Below are 10261 nucleotides of genomic sequence, written 5' to 3'. Positions count from 1 at the left end.
GTTTATCCGTTCCTTTTACCCAAAGTGGGATAACAGCGATATCTATGGGCCCCTCAATGATTTAGTGATGACACCCTAAGCGCTTGGGCAAGCCGAGACTAAGTTGATGTGTTTAATTGTAGTCTGTTGTCAGTCGTCATAAATAGGAAGTCGGGAAACAATACATAGACAGAGAGAATGATTTAAATCCATGTCTCAGTCTATACGATATCAAGAATGGAAGAATATATGATCCCTTATCTAAAGAACACGTTATCTGATAACGTCAGAGTTGACAATGGCTTTTGAAAGCCACGATTGCTAATCAGGTTATGAAGTCATGCAAAATAGTTATTAGACTTATCCAAGTGGGAGACTGTTGGATGAGTGTCTAAGTTCATAACTATTATGGGTTGTACTTGACCCGATTATGAGCATGGTCCTTTTGGGTTTCCTTCACCATAGCAACTTGTAGGATGAAATATGGAGAGAGAGGATTAATTAAGATTTATTAATATATTATATGAATAATATATTAAAGGAGAAATCATATTGTTTAATTAATATTAGTCAAGAATTAATTAAGAATTAGTTTTGTGACTAATAGACATTAATTAAACTTAGGGGACTGGAATTATAATTATAATATAGTTGCAATTGGGCTATGGATCACCTTGGAACATAGGTTGGACGAATTATAGGGGAAGTCCATAAGGAAATCGTCCAAGGGCTGTTCTAAAGGGAGTCCATGGGCTGCTTAGGGCTTAAGCAGTCAGATTAGGGTTTCCCAGTTGTAAACCCTAATAGCCTAACTATATATAAAGACCCCCTAAGCCCTAAAAACGGGACTAAGAGTTTCCTTAGGGCTTTTAGACGTTTTTGGGTGCCTCTCCTCTTCTCCCTCTTCATCCTTATTGCTCTTGGTGTTTGTGACTCCATTAGAGGTGCAACACTTGAGAAACTAAGCTTTATGAAGCCAATTACAAGGAGGAATAGATTGTTATTACTACATAACAAACAAAGGTAATTTCTAAACCCTTAATTCAGTTCATAGTATGATAGATCTAGGGTTTAGCTTTGGATAATTCAACTGCATATTCATTAGACAAACTAGATCCAAAGCATTAGGGTTTACATGTACACCATAGGAATGATGTAGTGCTCAAAATCCATCAGGATTTACAACTCTCTCTGCACACCTACATCATATTAGTATGTAACATTCGTGATTAAGCTTATCTTGGTGATTTGAAGCTTGGAAGAAGAAGGAAGAACTTGAGTAACTTGAGCTCAAGGATCTGAGATAACATAACCATTTGGCAGTCATTTGAGGTAAAAAGCTCTCAACTTGCCTCATGAATGCTTAGATATATGTTAATGATGTTTTGGACCTTTTTAGTGTCACACCCCAAACCGAGATGGCAGAAACATTTGGGGGTGGAGGACATCATGTACAATATCATAACAATGCACAATAGTAAAACAAGCAACAACATCCATTGCATTAATAAAATAGTTAATACATGTGTGTTCTTTTTATAGAAGTATGACACCAATAATGTAAAGCAAAATAAAAGACGAGTCTGAACATGCTCTGTCTTCTCAAAAACCTGTGCTCGTGTACCTGTTTACTGGTTTCCTGAGAATACAAGATATTTTGAAAGAGAGTATCAACATTTAAGTTGGCGACATCATAAGTATTTTAGTGTCAAGTGTTTGCATTTTTTTCATGAAAATGTTTGTATTTGTCTAATGAAAATGTTTGTATACATCCCAGAAAATCCTATATTTTCTTGATCCAATGAAAAGTAGTCATATACCCAAGACCAGGTTGTTTGTATATTCTGCTCTTTTGAAAATAGTGTAAAATGTATGTTTGTACTTGAAATAGTGCCAAATGTATGTTATCCGATTGTAAACCATCATTTCTAGAAAAATAGATGCATTTCTCATGTGAGAAATCATTGTAAGAACGTAATGAAAAATGAAGATTTATAGTAGTATTGAGTAAAAATAATCTACTGGTGCATTAACTACCTTGTAACCAAACTGGTTGGTTAAGGTTAAAATGTGATTAAGGTTATAAGCATGCTTGATTGACTAGTGTTAAACACGACGTTCTTCAGGCACCGAAAAAGTTATGACATTTGTCACCCATAGACCTGCCGGTCCCAACTGTAGCTAACAACCAAGGTGCGGGATTATCAGTCCCGTATAGATCTATACACAAACTCACGCTCTCCCTCCATGAGACTCTCGTTATAAGGTGTGACATAGCAAGAATATTGCTATGCCCTAAAATAATATCATCACATTTTAGTTATCTTGTTCTTGTTATAGTATGTAAGTTCCTTATTGTTCTCACGAATGAATTGTATACTTTGTAATGAATGATAATAATTTGTATGTATTGACTCTTGTGTGTTTCTTTGCTCTAGAAAATACTATGTAATGATCCTCTAAACTTTACTTATTATAGTTTACTAGTAAATTTGTTTGAACTGTTATCGATTTGGGGAAAAGACTCAATTGCTCAACATAAACAAATGAGTTAAGTATGTTCTATGAAAATGGGGGTTTAAATATCCGTGTATATATTTAGCAAGTATAACTATGATTTAGTTGATAGTTGGACTAGTGATCCTACCCTAAGCCCACAACCAAATAAGGAACTGGAGTTATGGTATTTAGCAATAGTCCTAAGTCCGTTAAAGCATACTTATACATAAATATATAAATGAATATGATTTTGATATAAACAAAATTCTAAAATAGATGAAAAGAGTTTTGTAAAATGATTTTTGGCAGTATTTAAGCATAGGAAATCCTTTTGTTTGTTTCCACATGTAAATGTTTAACACAATCTACCTATTATGTTCTACTTGGATTCTCCCCCTAAAAGCATTTAAAAAGGGTAGAATATAGGGGTATGAACTCACCTTATGTGAGTGATTCGATTGAAGGTTAGATATAGGTAGTTACTTCCATGAGTGAAGACCAGTAACAAAATCAAGTCAAATGTAGTGTTAGAAGCTAAAATGAGTGACTGCTTGGAGTTCACGGCTGGGCTTCGGTGTTTACGGTCGCACACGGTTCATGAACACTTGAAGATTCAAGTGTTTTTTGCTATAAAATCAAGTGTGTTCTTGGTGAAACCAAGGAGATTCAAAGGATTATGGCTATAAACCCAGAAATGAAGGGTGATTGATCGATGAAGAGAAGAACACTAAATGTTCATAATAAGATCCGAAGGTGAATAAAATGATCTTCGGTTGATGGTTGAGAGAAAACTAGGGGCTTTTGGTCGGTTGAAGATCTTGAGAGAAAAAGCTTGAGTTTTCAGCTAGAAGTGTAGAAGTGAGGAATATTTCAGTCAGACATATATATATATATATATATATATATATATATATATATATATATATATATACACATATATATATACATACATATATATATATATATATATATATATATATGGGGTAGAGTTTGTAGTCAGAAGGGAGTTCACAACCTAGAACGTGGTTCTCGGTTGCGAAATATTTACGGTTGCGAAGGGGGGGGGGGTGGGGTTTCGGTTCCTGCGATACTCCTCGGATTTTGAGTGTTTTGCCTCTAGGAAACACAACACTTTTGAATACAAGGTTTATACACCTATAACTCATTAATCTAACCAAATTGATATAATTAAATAAATATGTTTGACCTTTATTAGATATTTTTGACTTTTGTTGACCAAGGTTGACTCTTACAAGATTGAAATTACGGGTTGTCACATCATCCCCCCGTTAAAGGGAATTTCGTCCAAAAATTAAGTCAATAGAGATACACATGAATTTGGGTCCCCACTTTGCATTCCAGTGAACCTTCACTATCAGAATATGACTTTGTTTGGTTTGCTTGACTTCCCTATCCATGATTTCTATGGGTTCTTCCATGAAGTTGAGGCTCTTATTGATCTCAATTTCATCAAGTGGGATAACAAGAGTCTCATCAGATAGACACTTCTTTAGGTTCGACACATGGAAAGTAGGGTGTACGTTGTTAAGTTCTTACGGTAGTTTGAGCTTGTAAGCTACGGGGCTGATTCGTATGAAAATCTCGAAAGGCCCAATGTAACTTGGATTTAGTTTGCCACGCTTTCCGAAGCGTATCACGCCCTTCCAAGGTGAGACCTTGAATAGGACACGGTCACCAACCTGTAATTCCAAGGGTTTTGTCGTTTATCTGCGTAGCTTTTTTGTCTGTCTCGCGAGGCTTTCAGTCGCTCCTTAATTTGTAAGATCTTCTCTGAAGTTTCACGAATGATTTCTAGACCGATGAGAGTGTTGTCAGGGACTTGCCCTTTAGTTAACTGAGTATCACCCACTTCAGCCCAGCACAGAGGTGATCTACACTTGCGGCCATAGAGGGCTTTGTATGGAGCAACCTTTATGCTAGTGTGATAATTGTTATTGTAAGAGAACTCGACAAGGGGTAAATGAGTATCCCATGCCTTTACAAAGTCTATCACAAAGGCTTGCAACATATCTTATAGAGTTTGAATAGTCCTCTCACTCTATCCATCAGTTTGCGGATGGTAGGTTGTACTCATATCCAGCCTAGTTCCTAGTGCCTTCTGTAGTGACTGCCAAAACCTCAAGGTGAATCTATTGTCTCTGTCAGAGATAATAGATATGGTCACACCATGCACTTGTACTATATCCCTAAGGTAGGTTCTGGTCAGTTTCTCCATTTTGTCGGTTTCCTTAATTGGTAGGAAGTGCGCGGATTTGGTTAACCGGTCCAGGATCACCCAAATGGTATCGAGACTACCCTTTTTCTTAGGCAGCTTGGTTATGAAGTCAATTGTAATCCGCTCCCACTTCCACTCAGGTATCTCCGGTTGTTGTAATAAGCCTGAGGGCTTTTGGTATTCTACATTAACTTTAGCGTAATTAAGACACTTGCCTACGAAGGTAGCAATCTCTGCTTTCATGTTAGGCCACCAATATAACTTTTTGAGATCCAGATACATCTTGTCTGAACCTGTATGAACATACTATTGAGTATTGTGTGCTTCTTTCATGATCACGTTTCTAAATCCACTGTGTTTTAGTGTCCAGATCCGATCCATGAGGTATAAGGCTCCGTCACCCTTGACTTCTAAGTTCTTATCCATCCCTCTCAGGGATTCACTTGCCACATTATCAGGTTTTAAGGCTTCCTGTTGAGCCTCCTTAATTTGTGTGGACAGATGTGAAAGGATTGTCATAGTTAATGCCTTGACTCTACGGCCTGAGTACTCTTTATGACTTAGGGCGTCAGCTACTACGTTGGCTTTACTGGGATGATAACGAATTTCGCATTCATAGTCATTTAGTAGCTCGACCCACCGTCGTTGTCTCATGTTGAGCTCCTTCTGATCAAATATATGTTGATGGCTTTTGTGGTCTATAAAATAGCGTTTTTCGTACCATACAGGTAGTGTCTCCAGATCTTCAGAGCAAATACCACTGCTCCTAACTCAAGATCATGTGTAGTGTAGTTGACTTCGTGTGTCTTAAGCTATCTTTGTAGGGTCCATTATGTGTTGCGTCTTGGGCTCGGTCTTTAGTCCAATTTTGTATCCGGATTGGTCCTGTCCATCCGTGATTTATTTATTAGGTTTTAGTATTTATAGATGCTTGCATGCATCTTTGTACGTAGCTTTTGATTCGATCATTCATAGCGATTATAGTTTTATCGATTGTAACCCTAAAAGCCTCTACAGTGGAAGTTCTTTATCGAGCTCTGCTGAGGCATGAATCTATTGAATCATTCAGCTTATTTTTGATTCATTCTCTTGTTTGATATTTCTGTTTGCATTATTCTGATTAACCTGTGTGAGATCTAAACGATCAAAGAGTTTTTCAACTCATCAATTGGTATCAAAGCAGGAGACTGTGTAATTCATACACATCTCTTTTGTGAAAGAAGTGATTAGGGTTCATCCCGCATTCATTGATATTGATTGAGCCGTCACTCCATAATTGACGTATCTCATTAATTATTCATCTTGCCCTAATATTACGTATTACAAAGTCTGATCTTATAACAGGTTAAACGATCAAGCATGGACGATTCTCAATCCAATCCCATCAACATCTCTAACAGCATCGGATCAACAACCAAGATCCCAATCCTCTACACTCAAGACTATGAAGTGTGGACGCACCATTTTGAAGATTATGTTATTGGATCGGAAGATAACGGGTATCTGATATGGGAAGCTATCACAGCTGGCCCCTTCACTCACTCAAGCACTTCAAGAATCATTAAAACTCATAAGGAGTATAATGATCTATTAAAAGATGTGAAGGACGTCGCTCAGGACGAAAAGGAGAAGTTCCAATGCAACATTAAGGCATTGAGACTAATTCGATTCGCCCTTCAATCCGACACATTTCGGTTGGTAAGTTCTCATGGTACAGCAAAGGAAATCTGGGATCGGCTGCGAGAGCTGTATTCCACAGATGAAGATCTGGAGCACTCGATTCAGACCCTACTTCTCTCTGAATTTGGAGAGTTCAAGCAGAAGCCAGAGGAAGTTGTTACACAAACATTCAATTGGTTCAATCATCTTCTCAGTAAGATGATCAAACATGACATCGAAAGAAAGCTCATCAAACAGAAGGTCACTTTTTTAAATGGCCTAAGACCCGAATGGAGGGCGATTGTGTCGACGGTTAAAGTGCATGAGCAGTTCAAATCATATTCTTTGGCGAAACTAGTGGGGATTCTGAAATCCCAGGAAAAGATTGTGCTACAAGAGAAGAGCGTGGTTTCAAACTTTGGGTATTTGGCCCTTCTGTCTAAAGGTAAGAATGCAGCAGAAGAAGAAGAAGATCTGAATTTGGGAGACTACGATCTGACATCTGAAGACTATGCAATGATGGTGTCAAATCCCAGGAGGTTCATCAAGAAGAAGTTTCCTACCAACAAGAACCGAAATTGGCAGGGAAGCTACAACTTTGAAAAAGTGAAAGAGGAGCCGAAGGTTGAAGAACCAAAGAAAGAAGCGAAGGGTGAAGCTGATTCTGGTGTCAGCTGTTTTTACTGTGGAGGGAAAAATCACTACGCAAAAGATTGCATGTTGAAGAAAATGGCAGAGAAAGATGAGGAGAAGGATGAAGAAGCAAGTCTCCTGAAAAGACTGGAGGAGATTAAAAGGAAGAAAGCTACTACTAATCCCTCTATGAATGCTCTTGTTGTGCAGGATTCAGTAGATGATGATGAGTTTGGTGGTATACAAGTGTGGTCAACCGACTCAGAAGATGATGAAGTGAGAAAGCCTTCTCATGGAAAGGCTTATGTGGCGAAGAGTGGTGATGCTGATGGAAGATGTTTGATGGTGACAGATGTATCCCAGATGAGGGGATACAACACTAATGGTGGAAACGAAGTGGCTAAGGAGCGAGAGGACGTGTGCTTTACAGCGAAGCTTCTCAGTGTGCAGATCAGTGAACTAGATGAACTGATCAAGAAGGTACAATCCATTTTTGTTTCGTTTAAAATTCCACAAACATCATATGAAAAAGAATTAAATAACTTGAATTCAAGAATTTCAAATCTAGATAGTTGTTTAACTCAAACACGTGTCACGAATTCTAATCTAACTGACCAAATAAGCAGGGTATCATCCAAGAGTGAGGAACGAAGAATGTGGATTGAGCAGAAGGAGTTGGAGCTGGTTAAATCTAGGGATGAAAATATCTATTTGCAAAGAGACAATCTTAAATTGTTAAAACAGAGAACTGGTTTTTGTTTGATTACAAAAAGACTTTATACTAACATTACTTAGCTGCATTTAGACTGTGAAATAGGCCAGAAGATACATCGCATGATTTTGCCCTTCCTTGAGCTAAAGGAGTATGAAATCGATGCCGAAGCATACAACTGTGAAAGTGTTGTATCTTCTGATGATGTAAATCCCACTTATATGTTTGGTCTGGACAAAATTGAATCATTTATAAAGTCCAAAGACCATAAGGACATGCTTAAGAATCTTTTGGATGAAAATGATAAGTTGAAACTCAGAGCCGAAACTATACAAAAATTTGACTCATTGAGTACCAAATTAAGTTCAGAAAATAAAATTGATGTTCAAAATGCATCTGAACTTACTGAGGACGATGACATGAGTGAAATCTCTGTAGAGAATGAGGTTGATAGTTCAGAGTTTATTAGGAGCGAATCTGAAAACCACAAAAGCCTGATTTCTGAAAATTCTGTGGAATTCGCTCGTCTGTCCAAAAATAAGTCCCCAATCCTTAAAGAGAAGGTCGTTGTCTACCAAAAGGTAAGAACCACTCCCAATCAGGTTTATAAGGTCACAGGAGTAACCGAACATCAGATAGCCAAACTCTCTGCATTGGTGAATGAAGATAATGCAGATGGTTGTGATGAGTTTTTCTGGTCTGCACTGATAGACAATGCAGACGAAACAGTTGGTTTATCGGAGCGAACATCATGGAAAGTCAAAGGTAGATATGTGGCAGAACCACTTAATAAACCTACCAACTTTGACGTGCCCAGTTCCAGTGGCACAAAAGAGGTTTCGGTAGAATGTGTCTCCTCAACAAGCGAAACCTCTTCCATGGAAAGTGAACCAGTTGTTCAGAAGCCGAAACAAAAGGCAAATATTCACAAGCAACCGAAACAGGTGAAAAATCAAAAGCAGCAGAGAAATCTGAGATATAAGAAAAATCTCTCAGAACGAAAGCAATTCTGGCGCTCCCAAAATCCTCACTATACTCACTTTGATAGAAACTCCAAGCTAAAAGGAGAAGAAAATAAGAGTCAAAGGAGCTTCGGTCCATTGGATCAAAAGAATCAGAGGAAGACTTTTGGGCCACAGAAAGATCAAAACCAGAAAGATAAGTTCGGTCCCGAAAGTAACAACAACCGAATCCTGGTTTCAGTCCACCAAACAACAACAGACAAAGACTAGAGTTCAGTCCATCAAGCTTTTACAGCAGAAGAACTAGTTTCGGTCCAGCAACCCACAACAACCGAAAAACCAATTTCAGTCCATCAACAAATATCAACCGAAGGTCCAAGTTCGGTCCCTCATATGATCACAACTGAAAGGGTCATTTCGAACCTCAAGTCAGGAAAGATTCTCATTCTAATTTCTATTCCTCTAATTCTTCTCATTCTCATCCTCCTTCTAAGCCTAATTCTCGTCCTACACCAAGCTCACACTCGAAGAAGGATTTGAAAGGAAAAAGTAAGATTTCCTCAGCAGATGAAGACCGAAAGCAAGCTAAAGTCCAAACTCCCGAACCTAAATCCAAAATACCTTCATCTAACTCCAATAAAATTAAAGTGTTTACTATTAAGAGGAAAGATGAAACAACCTTAATAAAACGAACTTATCTTGTTGATGTTTCTCTTACTATTCCTGTTTCTGTAAAAGGCTCACGAAAACCCAAGAAACTTTGGGTTCCTAAATCTGCTTAATTCTTGCAGGTTATAAGTGACGAGCAGTTCGACGAAGAATGGTACATAGACAGTGGCTGCTCACGTCATATGACAGGAAGGAAGGAAGAGTTAAGGGAGTTTCGGTCCCTTCAAAACGATGGTAACGTCAAGTTTGGTAATAACACCTATGGAATGATAAAGGGTTATGGGATGATAACCAATGGAGACTTTACAATCAGGAAGGTAGCTAATGTAGAGGGGTTGCAGCATAACCTCATCAGTGTGTCTCAACTGGTGGGAGGTACAGGTCTCAAAGTATCGTTCGATGACGAAGGTTCAGAGATAATAGAGAAGAAATTCATCAAAGTCATTCTCAAGTCAGAACGAAAAGGTGAAATGTTCCCTCTGAATCTCAAACCAATCAAAGGGAATCCAACCATCTGTCTATTTTCCAAATCCCATTCAGACGAAAGTTGGTTGTGGCACCGAAGGCTCTCACACCTCAACTTCAAAGACATCAACAAGCTAGTCACCGGTGGTCATGTTCGGGGACTTCCACTGCTTAAGTTCGATCGAGAACACTTATGTGTTGCATGTGAAATGGGTAAAAAAAAGTCGCCAAAGTCACCCAACAATCATAAACACCAAATTTGTCGAACCACTTGAGTTGCTTCACATCAAATTATGTGGTCCATCATCAATCGAGAGCATTGGCGGTAACAAGTACATCCTTGTTATTGTTGATGACTTCTCACGATTTACTTGGGTATTCTCTCTAACGCACAAATCTGAGGCGACTCCCAAGCTGAAGATCTTTATCAAGCAGGTCGAAGTGCAA

This window comes from Lactuca serriola, chromosome 2 (genome assembly GCF_051521515.1).
Source record: "Lactuca serriola cultivar US96UC23 chromosome 2, Lser_US96UC23_V15, whole genome shotgun sequence".
NCBI classification, from domain to species: domain Eukaryota; kingdom Viridiplantae; phylum Streptophyta; class Magnoliopsida; order Asterales; family Asteraceae; genus Lactuca; species Lactuca serriola.
The sequence above is the reverse complement of the archived record's forward strand: the minus strand, read 5'-3'. Positions refer to the sequence as shown.